The sequence below is a fragment of the Hypanus sabinus genome, chromosome 5, assembly GCF_030144855.1.
Source record: "Hypanus sabinus isolate sHypSab1 chromosome 5, sHypSab1.hap1, whole genome shotgun sequence".
Classification (NCBI taxonomy): Eukaryota; Metazoa; Chordata; class Chondrichthyes; order Myliobatiformes; family Dasyatidae; genus Hypanus; species Hypanus sabinus.
Genome location: NC_082710.1, coordinates 9250584 through 9264193, shown reverse-complemented (window position 1 = coordinate 9264193; position 13610 = coordinate 9250584).

The window sequence follows — 13610 nt, the reverse complement described above, 5'->3', positions numbered from 1 at the left end:
AAATTACAATAAGTGAAATGAAAATATTATTAAAATATGGATGACTTCATCCAACCTAGTACTGCAAAACAGATTTATGACATTCAAGTTTGAATGAAGCAGAAACCACAATACTAGAAGTGGGTATAATAAGCAGCACAGATAATGAATAGACAGATGGCTTTCCTATTCCTGTAGGAAAATAATAATTTATGCAGAACAGCATTACATTTAATATTCAAGCAGTGCGATATAATTACACAATTTACAATAATTTTCAGCTGAAAAGCCTAATTGCTTCCATACTTTGTTAATCAGATGTTCATCCAGTTGTATTTTATTTCTGCTAACTCTCATTGAATGGTATGCCCACAGCAATTCAGGTCCTTCATAAAACACCATGATATTGGTTCCCTTGGTAGGTGCGGCAAAATGCTTCCTTATATGGTGAGCAGAGTGTCTCCTGACAGACACACTCAGAATTCCACTGAGCTGAACATTAGAATAGGGCTGCAGCCTTAAAGGCATACTCTGTGTGACGGCCATCCATCCACAATGCACAATGTGGCTCCTTAAAGCAGGGGAAAAAGAAGGAAGCCCCAAGGACAGTTCTGTAATTGCAGCAAGGTCAAGGATCAAGAATCGAGGATCAACTTTATTCGCCTGTATTAGGAATTTTCTGTGCTGTGTTGACATGACATGCAACAAAAACAACATTCAATAATTATAAAAAATAAACAAAATAAATATACAAATAATATTAGAATTATGAACATGAAATACAATGTGCATAAATATGCAGTCGTTGCAAACTTAGGCAGAAATTCCCTGACCACATGTCAGCGTCACCAGTTTATAATATGAACAAAATTACACTGAAGCTAGTGGATACAGAAATATTTTATTCAACAAAATAAGACACTCATGGAGGAAGAGGCCTCCTGATAGAATATTCCATGATATTTTGATATGCTAAAGATCAAAGGTAACAGCAGGACAATTCTATAGTGACTATGTATCTACAGTGCTTCCTTTGAATTACATATAATTTTCACACCTCCTTCTTCGCACCCACATATAATCCAGACATGCAAAATGAATGTTAATCAGTATTGTCTGATTTGCAAGTAACTGCAGTGCACATCTTCAGGGAAACTATTGTTTAGGACTGGACTTTAAATTCCATCTGCAATCCACATTCAAATCTGAAGAATGGCTGTTAGCGAACTTAATATTTCTATATTTCTTATAGAGCCTAATTCCAGAATATGCCCATACTCCACCTTCATGCTTATTATTGTTGGGACATCAACATAAATTAGAAAAATAATCAAGGATCAACTTTATTCACTATTACATTTGCTTGCATTAGAACTTGCTGTGACTTGTTTGGTGCAACATACAACATCCAACAATTACAAAGAATGAAAAATTAAATAAAATATAAATTTAGAAATTAGAGTAAGAATGTGGAATAAAATGTGCATACATACATACATACATAAATATCAGCATGTATTTACAATAAAGAAGATTCTGCAGATGCTGGAAATCTACAGCAAGACATACAAAATGCTGGAGGAACTCAGCAGGTCAGGCAGCATCAATGGAAATGAATAAACAGTCAATGTTTCAAGCTGAGACCATTCATCAGAACTAGAGAAGAAGGAGGAAGATGTCAGAATAAAAAATGTGGATGGGCTGGAGGAGGAAAAGCTGGTCTGGGTTCCCTACCTGGGGTCCCCTCAGTTAATGGTAGGGGTCCATGGTATAAAAAAGGTTGGGAGCCCCTGAAGTTGATAGGTGTAGCCAGGTGGGTGGAATAGGTAAAAGGCTGGAGAAGAAGGAATCAGATAGGAGTTGTTAGGAGTATTTACAATGTAAACAGCATTACAAAAAGTGGTTGCAACTGTTTACAGTGCAGTCAGTGAGCCCTGGAGCACAATTAAATAATAGTTTTTCATGAAGCCTAAACTTCGGGGAAAAGTCCAAAGTTAGAGGTCTGATGTTTACAAGTGTGAGAATCTGGGAACAAAGACGGGAGGACCTGCGTTGGAGGCCTGTATGAGCATGTAAATGGGTGGGGGGGATGGGAAAGGGGCTTGTTTTCCTGTTGTTGTGTTATTTTGTTGTTGCTGCTTGTGCTGTTCTGCGGAACATTGTGGAAATCCTATGTTGCTGCAGGAATGTGTGGCAGCCCTTGCAGGCTACCCCCAATCCATCCTTAACACAAACGACACACTTCACTGTATGTTTCAATGTACATGTGATAAGTAAATCTAAATCTGAATCTGAAGTAAATGTATTTACTTAATGCCTGTTACGCCACTGGTGCTTAAAACAACAATGAAGGTCTTCCATCTCTGGTGATGTTCTGGGCTTTCTTCATTGAGTATGTAACTTCCTCTCAGTTGACACAAGTCCTGGTTGGAGACTCAGGAATATTATTGCACTCAGATGTAGAAGGATTCTTCGTTGGATTTTTTTTTACCAATCAGGTTTGGTATACCCTGAGCCGAACACTGCCCCCCACCCCCAACACACAACTCTGGAGTCCTGACCCCAGCCAACATAGCTATCTGGGTCATTGAGTCTCCAAACCATGAGGACCAAAAGATGGTGGTCCTCTTAGTGGTGAAGTAAATTGAACCTGTAAATCCAGGATGCTACCACTTCACATATTTTGAGAAAAGAGCAGAGCATGTCAGAGGATAATTTGCCTCCTAAAATGTAGGCAAAAAGGTCTAGAACAGAATTGTCAGAGATGGTCCAAGTGAATTTGAAGTAGGGTGGAAGTTAGAAGTGAAGGAGATAAAATTGATGAGTTTCCCTGGGGTATAGGAAGGGGCACGAAAGCAGTCATTGATTTGAGGTGTAGCACCAAAGATGGTCTGAAACAGGGACGTTGCAAATGAATAAGCAGGTTTAGCTGGGGCTCATGCAATTGAATGGCCATGGCTACACCGCTGATTTGTAGGAAGAGAGAGGAGTCAAAAGAAAAGTTGTTCATGGTAAGGGCAGGTTCAGGCTGGTGGATGACAGTGTGGGTGGAAAGGGGACATGTTGAATCTTTGCTGCGGAAAGAAGCAGAGGGCTTTATGATTTCCCTGATATAAAGGTGTATATGGACCAGACATCTGCATTGAAGATGGGGTAGTGGAGAAATCAAAATCAGTTTTATTATCACTGATGTATGTCGTGAAATTTGTTATTTTGCGGCAGAAGAACAATGGAATGCATAAAAAATTACTTCAATTACAGTAAGCAAAGCTGTATATGCAAAGACAAATAAGTTGTGCAAACAGAGCAAAAGAGTGAAGTAGTTTTCATGGCTTCATGGACTGTTCAGCAGTCTGATGGAGGAGGGGAAGAAACTGTTCCTAAAATGCTGAGAGTATGTCTTCAGGCTGCTGTACCTCCTCCTGATGTTTGTAATGAGGGGAGTGTATGTCCTGGATGGTGAGGGCTCTGGTAGATAATGTTGATGGTGGAGTCCATGATGGGGGCCATGGAATCAGAAATTGCAAAAATGGAAGGTGTACCTGCTATATGTGAGAAAGCACTGGATGAAGGGAGAGAGGATAGACTCCGGGTATGAGGAGATAGGTTCAGCAGGGCAAGAGCAGATAGAAATAATGGTCCTACCAGGACAGTCCTGTTTAAGGACTTTTTACCCTGTGCAATCCCTGTACCAAACCTTGTCTGGTACCTTAGATTGTGGCTGATTGGTGCCTGATTTACATTTCCTCTGTACTGCAGACATGTGCTCACACCCTGCCCCTGTCCAGACAGAACAGAGACAGGGTTCCCCTAGCCCTCACCAGTCTCTACATGCAGTATATTTACATCAGTTACAATGAGATCCTACTACCAGCCACATCTTCCCCACTCTACCTCTTCCTGCCTTCCAAGGAGACCACTGCCCTTTTCTCCTGCCCATTCCCAGTGGAATTCATTACCATAAGCAGCTGTGGAGCCCAAGAAATTGGAATAATTAAAAGTAATATGTACTTAATTAGTAAGGGTGTCAAAAATAATGGGGAGAAGGTAGGAGGATAAAGTTGAGAGGTTAAATAAGTCAGCCAATATGAAATGGCAGAGCAGACATGATGGGCAGAATGGCTTAATTTTGTTCCTATGTCTATGGCCTCTCTGACCTCTGGCATTTTCCCTGTGGTCACAGGAGGTTCAACACTTGTTTTTACACCTCCTTCCTCACCACCATATAGGGACCAAAACAGGTAAAGAGTCACATGCACCTTCTCCAACCTCATCTACTGTACTTGGAGCTCTCGATGTGGTCCCTTCCACATCCACATCGACTACCCCAAGCACAGACTAGATCACCACTTTATCCAACATTCCAATCTTAAGAGTACTTACGGAACATTCCACTTGTTCATCCACCGAGAAAAATCTATCATTGCAATTCCATTTGTTTCTGCTGACATCCTTGCCTTCGGATATTCTGGTGCAGAAAAGTTCTATAAAAAAAATGTTACATGGCCTGTAAAACTCAGCTACATGAATACCAATGCACTTTGAGAAGAGTCTGAAGAAATCTCTTCTGACCATATATGCATTCGGGAGACCACAATCTGTGTGAATCGGAAATAACATCTCTTCGCTGACAATCAACACTGACTCACCTTAAGTATGCATGTTTAGCCCACTGATCAGCTCTCTTGACACCCACAGTTGTGTGGCTAGACACAGCTCGAATGCCATCAATAAATATGCTGACAGCACAACTATTGTTGGCAGAGCTTCAGATAGTGATGAGGAGGCGAGTGAAAGCGAGAGATCAGCTGGCTGACTGGTGTCACAACAACAACCTTGCTCACAATGTCAGTAAAACTTTGGAATTGATTGTGGATTTCAAGAAGGGTAAGTTGAGGGATTACTCACCAGTCCTTATTGAGGGATCAGAAATGGAAAGTTTCAAATTCCTGGGTATCATCATCTCCGAGGATCTATCCTGTGCCCAACGTATTGATGCAATTACAAAGAAGGAGTGATAGCAGATATGTTTCATTAGGACTATGAGGAGAACTAGTATGTCACATAAGACATTCACAAATTTCTACAGAGATACCGTGGAGAGCATTTAACCATCTGCTATTGAGGACCGCAGCACAGAATTTGAAAAAGCTGCAGAAAGTTGTAAACTCTGTCAGCTCCACCATAGGCACAAGCCTCACAGCATCCAAGACACCTTCAAAAGGCAATACTTTAAAAAAGCAGCACCCATTTCTGACCCCCAGCACCCAAGACCTGCCCTCTTCTCATTGCTACCATCAAGGGAGATGTACAACACGCAGTGTTTCAGGAACAGGTTTTTCTCCTTCACCGTTAGATTCCTGAATAGACAATGAACCCATGAACACTACCTCAATATTTTTTCCTCTTTTTTATAGTACTTATTTAATTTAATTTTCTTTTTATATATAAACATACTCATTGTAGTTTATAGTTTTTATTATTATGTATTGCAATATACTGCTGCTAAAAACAACAAAATTCAGACATATGCCAGTGATAGTACACCTGATTCTGATTCTAAAAGGAAAAAGGCAGAAACCAGAATGGAGAATGGAAAAGCAGAGAAGAGGGAAGGGGGAATAAGTTACCGGAAGTTAGCGAGAGATCACTGTTCACACCATCAGGTTGGAGGCTACACAGATGGAAAATGAGGTGTTGCTCCTCCAGACTGTGTTTGGCTTTATTGTGACAAGGGAAAGTCACAGACAGACATGGCAGAATGGAAATGGGAAGTCAAATTGAAATGGGTGGCCACCAGAGTTCCTGCCTTTTGCAGTGGACTGAGCAAAGATTATCAAAATGCTTAAACAATGAAGAACTTGTGCTTAGTTACATGTAAGTGTGCATCTGTTATAATCTTTGAATGAACTAGATGCTAAATAAAAATAGCTGCTGTAATTTAGACAGTCACTTGTAATGTGAGACTGATTGTTTCAGCAGATAGCAGACTTACAAGAAAGCTGCACATTCATGGCATCACTGAAAAGGAAAATGACTGTCTCAGAAGAGTCATACTTTCTTGCTTGATATTCGAAGAATGCTCTTCCTTTAGTTACCCAGAGCTGAAGCCAATTAACATTTAGTCAACAAATAAAAATTAAATAACTGTAGATGCCCAGAAAGCTTAAACAGAAGCAGAAAATATATACTTATCTCTTGCATCTGACTTCAATACTTCACGCCTGCATAAATTATATCTCATCTGCTAATTTTTCTGCCTATAACTGCAACTTCGTCTGTATCCTGCTGTATTCACTGATCTCCTCACCTGCTCATCACCTCCTTTTGGTGTCCCGCCTCCCTTCCTTTACCCATGGTCCTCTCCTATCACATCCCTCCTTTTTCAGCTCTTTACCTTTTCCATCTATCACCTCCCAGCTTTTAATTTTATCCTCCCTCCCCCACCTCTCACTTGGTCTCACCTATCACCTCCAGCTTCTCACTTCAGCACCCCCTCCACCATTCACCCACCTTCCCCCTCATCTGGTCTCATCTATCACCTGCCTGTTTGTACTTTTTCTCCTTCTCCCACCTTCTTATTCTGGCTTATTTCCCTGAAACATCAACTCTTTACTCCCCTCCATAGGCCTAAATAGTGTGGAAGTGGAGAGAATGCTTCCTGGATTGGGGGAGTCAAGGACCAGAGGGCACAAACTCAGAATACAAGGATTACCCTTTACAACAGGGATGAGGAGGAATTTCTTTAGCCAGAAGGTGGTGAATCTGTGTAATTCATTGCTGCAGACTGCTGTGGTAGCCAAGTCGTTGAGTACACTGAAAGTAGGGGCCTTTTTTTGTGCTTGGAATGGAAATACATTATTTTGTAAGACCATAAGAAGTAGGAGCTGAATGATGCCATTCAACTGATCAAGTCTGTTCTGTCATTCCACCATGGCTGATTTGATGTCCCCTCAACCTCATTCTCCTGCCTTCTCACCATAACCTATGATGCCCTTACTAATCAAGAACCTATCAAGCTCCAGTGTAAATATACGCAAAGACTTGGCCTCCACAGCTCTCTGCAGCAATTAATTTCACAGCTTCACCACCTTCTGGCTAAAGAAAATCCTCCTCATCCCTGTTCTAAAGGGATATTCTTGTATTCTGAAGCTGTGCCTGCTAGTCCTAGACTCCCCCACTATAGGAAACATCCTCTCCAAGGCCACTCTATGCAGGCCTTTCAGTATTCAATAGGTTACAATGAGATCCACTCTCATTCTTCGAAACTCCAACTCACATATTAACCCTTTCTTTCCATGAATTCATGCAAGCACTGAACAAGAACAAAAAAAAGGTTACTCTAAATGGTATGTAGCTCAGAATATTAACCACAATAGATTTAGCTACTGGGCATCACAAGATTGTTTTTAGATGATTATGGAACATTTAGACTGTCTTCCTCCTCGACTATGCTACTGTATAAAGGGGTGTGGTTTGATGCATTTACATTCTTTTCCCCTTTGGTTATGTATATTGAACATACTTTCTACCTGCTTTGCCAAAGTTGCCAGCAGCATCATTTGACAGATATTGGTTTCTTGTGGTCAATAGTTGCAAAACTGAAAATACCATTCATAAACACGAGAGATTTTGTCAATGTTGGAAATTTTGAACAACAAGCACAAAATGCTGGAGGAACTCAGCAGGTCAAGCAGCATCCATGGAGGGGAATAGACGGTCAATGTTTCAGTCCAAGATCCATCATCGGCATAGCATGCTCACCATATGCAGCAGAACAACACAAACACAAACAACAAAACAAAACAACTGTGAACCAAGCCACCTTCCTCCCTCCTACCTGCCCACCCACTTACACACACATGCAGGCCTCCAACCCCAGTATAGGATACCTTTGGGGCTCCAGTCTCCACTGAACTTATGGCTTGCACACGCTGGGCCTCCGACTTCCCTGGTGGGCTCACAGCCTCGTAGACTCAGGTGGTCAGCCAGCAGGATCAACTTCTGGACTCACCAACTTCAGTCTTTGACCTCCAGCAACCAATAAGGTTGGGGTTATCTTGGTTTTGGAGATGATTGAGCATTTCCCTTTAATCCTGCAGATAAATCTCACACAAGCCGGACCTTTATGGGAAGTTAATATGAGTCTGAGATGTATCTAGTGTGGTAGAGTTGTGGGTAGTGCTTGGCACTCTCACTTCCAGCTTCCACTGCTGGCTAGCAGACTTTCAAAAAGGAGAGCTAAATGTGTAAGTCTCTCCCTACCAGTATGTAGCCTCTTTAACAACAAGCCTCATGTAGTGCTTCCTGCGATACACAGAAAGCAAAATGCTTTCAGACTCAGGCCGAACTACAGAGGATGGGGAGGAGGTCTGACCCCTGCACACATCATGCAGGCTTAGAAGTGTGTGAACACACCCTGGTGCTCGTGAACCAGATCTCCAGCTATGGGTTAACAGCCCCACTGCTTTGTAGGCAACTTCAGGAGAGACAAAGGCTACGCGAGTAAACCCAGACAGCAAATCCAGAGTGGAGCCGTTAAGGCAGCTGGACATCATTGAACATCCTTCCAGCAGCTCCTGCAGCCAAGTTGGTGCCAGATGTATTGCTTCATAAGCTTTCCTTTGGATTTCACTGGTAAGGCCAATAGGGGGATCTTGAAGTCTGGGCATCTCAGGATCTTCTGCCCAGGCATGAGGTGATGATGAACATCACCCAATGTCCTTCGAGACAGATCGATGCCTTCCAAAATGAAGTTTATGTGGTGCCACAGTAGTGTAGAGCTTAGCGTGTCACCATTACAGCTTGGGCGTTCAATTCTGGCATCCTCTGTAAGCAAGTTTATACACTGCTTCCCATGTGCACATGGGTTTCCACTGCATGCTCCGGTTTCCAGCTACAACCTAAAGACATGCCAGTTGGTAGGGTAATTGGTCATGTAAATTGTCCATGATTAGGCTAGTGTTAAATTGGGGGGTCGCTGGTGGCGCAGCTCAAAGGGTCTGTTCTGTGCTGCATCTCTAAATAAGTATATGAAACAGAGCAACATGGAACGTGTCAGGTGAGGACAGAGCCAACATGGGACCTTCACAAACGATTCTGGTAACTTCAGCCTCCACACTGCCAACATGGGACCTCCGCACCCAATTCTGGTAACTTCAGCCGGCAGAAGACCATGGGCCAGAAAGATTCTGTTCAGTAAGTCTGACAACTTCTCCAGATTTGCAAACAGAGTTCTCATCCAAGTGATAAGTGCTTGCAACTTATGCTATATTTTCATAGATGCTATCTACCACTCAACCATGCATTGCCAAAGTGCACTTTAATGTACCAGAACATCAATATCACTGGATCACAAAATCGTGCATTCATGTGAGCTGTTTTACAGAGCAAAAGAAAAGTTGTTAATTAATTTATGGCTTTGCACAGAAATAACTTTAAAGCACTGTATTATTCAAAGAATGAATAAATGGGTAAACCGCAAACTTACAAGTGGCCCTGTGTACTTTTGAGAGCCAGGTGATCATATAGTAGGACTCAGTATAGATGAGGTGAATTCTGACCTTTGCAGAGAGACTCTGAGGCAAAAAAAAAGATTGGTGCACAGATCTTAAGAGTTCAGATTTAGATTAATCTATTGCCATATACATGAGAGTACAATGAAATAATTTGTGTGAAGCTCACAGAATAAATGGTGCACATGGTAATAATAAATACAGCAAAAAACACAACCATGTTCATAGTAATACAAAGATTGTAGTGGTGGGTGTCCGCTGATGACAGGAATCCTGTGTCGGGGAGTTTTAAAGTAGAAAAGCATTGGGGCAGTCCACTCTCTCCACCCCAGTGTCCAGGTTCAGTGGTACGAACAAATGTCACAAACTGGGGTCTCATTTGGTTGCAGCGGATGACCATGACATCTTCTGAGCCTTGTCATCCCCTTCGCTCTCCATTGTGTTTTGCAGTACTGCCTTCCTGGCTGTTGGATCTCACTGTAGATCTCATACACCCAGTCTGCCAGAGCTGATTTTACACACTAGGACAGGCATGTCACTAACTCACCAGGTGTGATGGACTCTGGCCTTAGCCCACTTGTTGAAGCGGTGTACCAAGGTGTGGCCGCAGTCACATGCAAACAGCTACCTAGAGCCACAGGTGAGAGCTGAGTGTCCGGTGGAAACCAAAAGTAGGGTGAGCTGCCTTGGAGTGTACACAAGACACCCCTTTGTCAGAGGTGTTACCCTTCCCTCGACACCTCATACACCCCTTAAAGATTGTATTGGGGGTCTGAGGAAGTTTGATACTTTAGCAATGTAATGGGGCAGCATGGTGGTCAGCACAACATTTTACAATACCAGTGACATGGGTTCAATTCCCACCACTTCTTGTAAGAAGTTTCTCCCTGTGACCACATGGGTTTTCTCCCAGTCCAAAGGTGTACTGGTTGGTAAGTTAATTGGTCATTGTAAATACTCCCATGATTAGGCCAGGGTTAAAATAGAGCATTGCTGGTGGCATGGCTCAAAGGGCCAGAAGGGCCTATTCATGCTGTATTGCAAAGAATAAATAAAATAAATAAATAAGTTAATTCTTAGAGAAAATGAATTTCAATATTTTGTTTCAGGTCTCCAGGATTTTATAATTCTTTTGCATCTTGCGTAAACTTAGAAGAAATAAAAAGTACTCCTTTTGATTTTAAATGGTTGTGATTTCCATTTTACCCTCTCTTTTATTCATGAGCTTCCTTCAAGCTTCTGTCAGCTTACATTTAGTTAACAGCATGGCACAGGGTAAATAATAAAGAAACCACATAATAACCTACATGTTCATCTCTCCAAATCTCAATCCACTATAACTACCCATACACTGAGACATCACCATATTTCAGCTAAAATGAAAGCAACTGTGGCAGCATCAATCAGACAATTACATAGGGAAGTTTTGGATGTTCAAGGGTGGTAGTAAGAAGAAAGCACCTGGCAGAATGGAAGTGCTACACTTAATGCTGAATACTTCTTAGAGTAGAAATTTGAACCTAGCTTTATGCCAAGCAGTGCTTGAATTAAACATGTCAACCATCTGTATTTCATGTGACCTGAGTGGTCTGAGAGTCCTTCCGCCAGGAATGACTGCAAAGCTGCCTCTAGATAAGGGGATTAAAACCTGGGATCCGACCCCTCGGTTAAAGACAGGTGTCCATGGGATTACAAAAAAGGTTGGGAACCCCTGCTCTACATTTACTTGAGAAACACACTCATAATCCTGAAGGAACTCAGCAGGTCAGGCTGCATCTATGAAGAGGGAATGAACTGACATTTTGGGTTGAGATCCTTCATCAGGCTGCTTCCTGCTCTATGCTGAGCTCATCAGTCTCACCAACTTTGCCTTAAACTTCCAACCTGCCCTCAAATTATTTGGGCAATTTATTGTACCTCTACACCCTTTTTTGATCTTACCATCTCCACTTACAGACATCTTTTACAAGCCCGCTGACTCCTGTGGTTCTTGACTAACCTCTTTGAACCTTGTCTCATAAAAATACTATTAGCTTTTCCAACTCTGTGCCATATCTGTTCTCAGGATGATGTTTTCCATTCCAGAACATCCAATCTATTTTTTTCCCCCAGTAAACTGGGCATCCCTTTTATTACTATTGTTGGTGCTGTCACCCGTATCTCCTCTTTTTGTACAATTCTGCCCTCATCCCACTGCCTCTCCCCTTGTTCTCACCTACAACCCTTTGATCCTCCACTTCATTTTCTGCAGACATCACCATCTCCGAAGGGACCTTCATCGCCATTCCACTCTCACTTCCCATTTCCACACTGACACATATGTAGACCTTTTCTACTGCCACAATGAGGTCAAATACAGGCTAGTCTACAAACTGACAACAGGAACACCAATTTATTTAACTTCCGCTAACCATTACCCTCTGCTAACCACTGCACCCACTCCTTCGTTTTCCCTCATTCTGGTAGCCATCTCACCCCTTCTCTTCCCCTCTCCCACTCTCATGGCCTGCCCATCACTTCTCTCTAGTTCTCCACCTCCTTTCCTTTATTTCATGGTCTAGTGACCTTTACTGTTAAGAAAGTATAACTAAAAATGAAAAATGGCATTTTATACCATCAGATAGGGCTCTGGTGAGACCGCATGCTAACCATTGTGACAGCTGGGCCTCCTTATCTACCTAAGTATCTAAATGCATAAGAGTTTCAGCAATCTGGACCAACACACTCCAGAATTCAGAAAAAAAGAGAGAATGGTATAATTGTCACAAACAATGTTCTGATTTGCCTGACAGGGATAATATTTCACCTTGGTGGGGTTTTAAGACACAGGGATCACATTAAGGACCAGAATTGAAAGGTTCAGAATCAGAAACAGATTTAATATCATTTGTTGTTATGTGGCAGCAGTATAGTGCAATACATATTTAAAAACCTATAAATTACAATAAAATATATACATAATAAGTAGTGCAAAAAGGGAGTAAAAATAGTGAGTTAGTATACACAGGTGTTGTCAGAAATCTGATGGTGGATGGAAAAAGCTATTCATAAAATGTTGAGTGTGTGTCTTCAGGTTCCTGTACCTCCTCCCAGATGGTAACAAGGAGAAGAGGGCATGAGAAATTTCTTCAGCCAGAGAGTAATGAATCCTTGTGATTCTCTACCTGATTGTCTGATGATATTCAAGACAGAAGTTATCATTATTTTTTGGATATTAAACAAATTAATACTTCTTTAGTTACTACATGAAAATGGCACTGATCAAACACAATTTATTGACTTGACAAAACAAACCTGAAGCCACAAGTGAGTTTCTTCTATTTCTTCCATTCATATGGATCTAGAAACTATGTACTGTACTGGAGAAGAGAACTAGTCATGATACATAATTGAAGTAACATTTTTTACCCTGGTACAAAATGTCAATATTTTCAGTGGAAATGAATTACTGAAGCAGAGGAAAGACATTCAGCTGCTATTTTGGACTATTTAACCTGAGTTTTTGGATATAAGCTTCGAGACTATAATCCATTGGGGGTTTATAAGGATATTGCTTAACTACTCCTATCCTGATACCAATGAAGTGTTTGAGAGTAAAATCACATGATGTTTCTGATACCCTTAACTAAGATAATATATATGAATTCCTTACATGGGGCACTGTCTATAAGCATACAAATAACAGTTTTTCACTATTACACCAATCAACATTCATTGCTTTTAGGTATAAAACTAAAAGTTTTAGAAGTCCTAATTTTACACAAATTATTCCATTAGGAGTCCATTGAATAGAATTTAAAATAAGTTATCTTAAATCTATAAGCACCTACTTGATAAAGAACACCTGACAGCATTCAACTCGAACCTTTCACAACTCTCCCTTTATCTGCCACTATATTTGTTTAAATTGTCCTTTTATATTATATTTTGTATATTTTGTGTTTTATTAAAGAAGGGAATTTTGATCCCTGAAAGATTACTGGCATCACAATCAGCTTCAAAGAGAAAAGCTTTGGCTTATTCAACCTTTTCTCTTAAGATATATTCCATAATTCAGCAGCATCCTGATAAATCTCCTCTGCATCCTCTAAAGTTTCCACATTCTTCCTATAACGA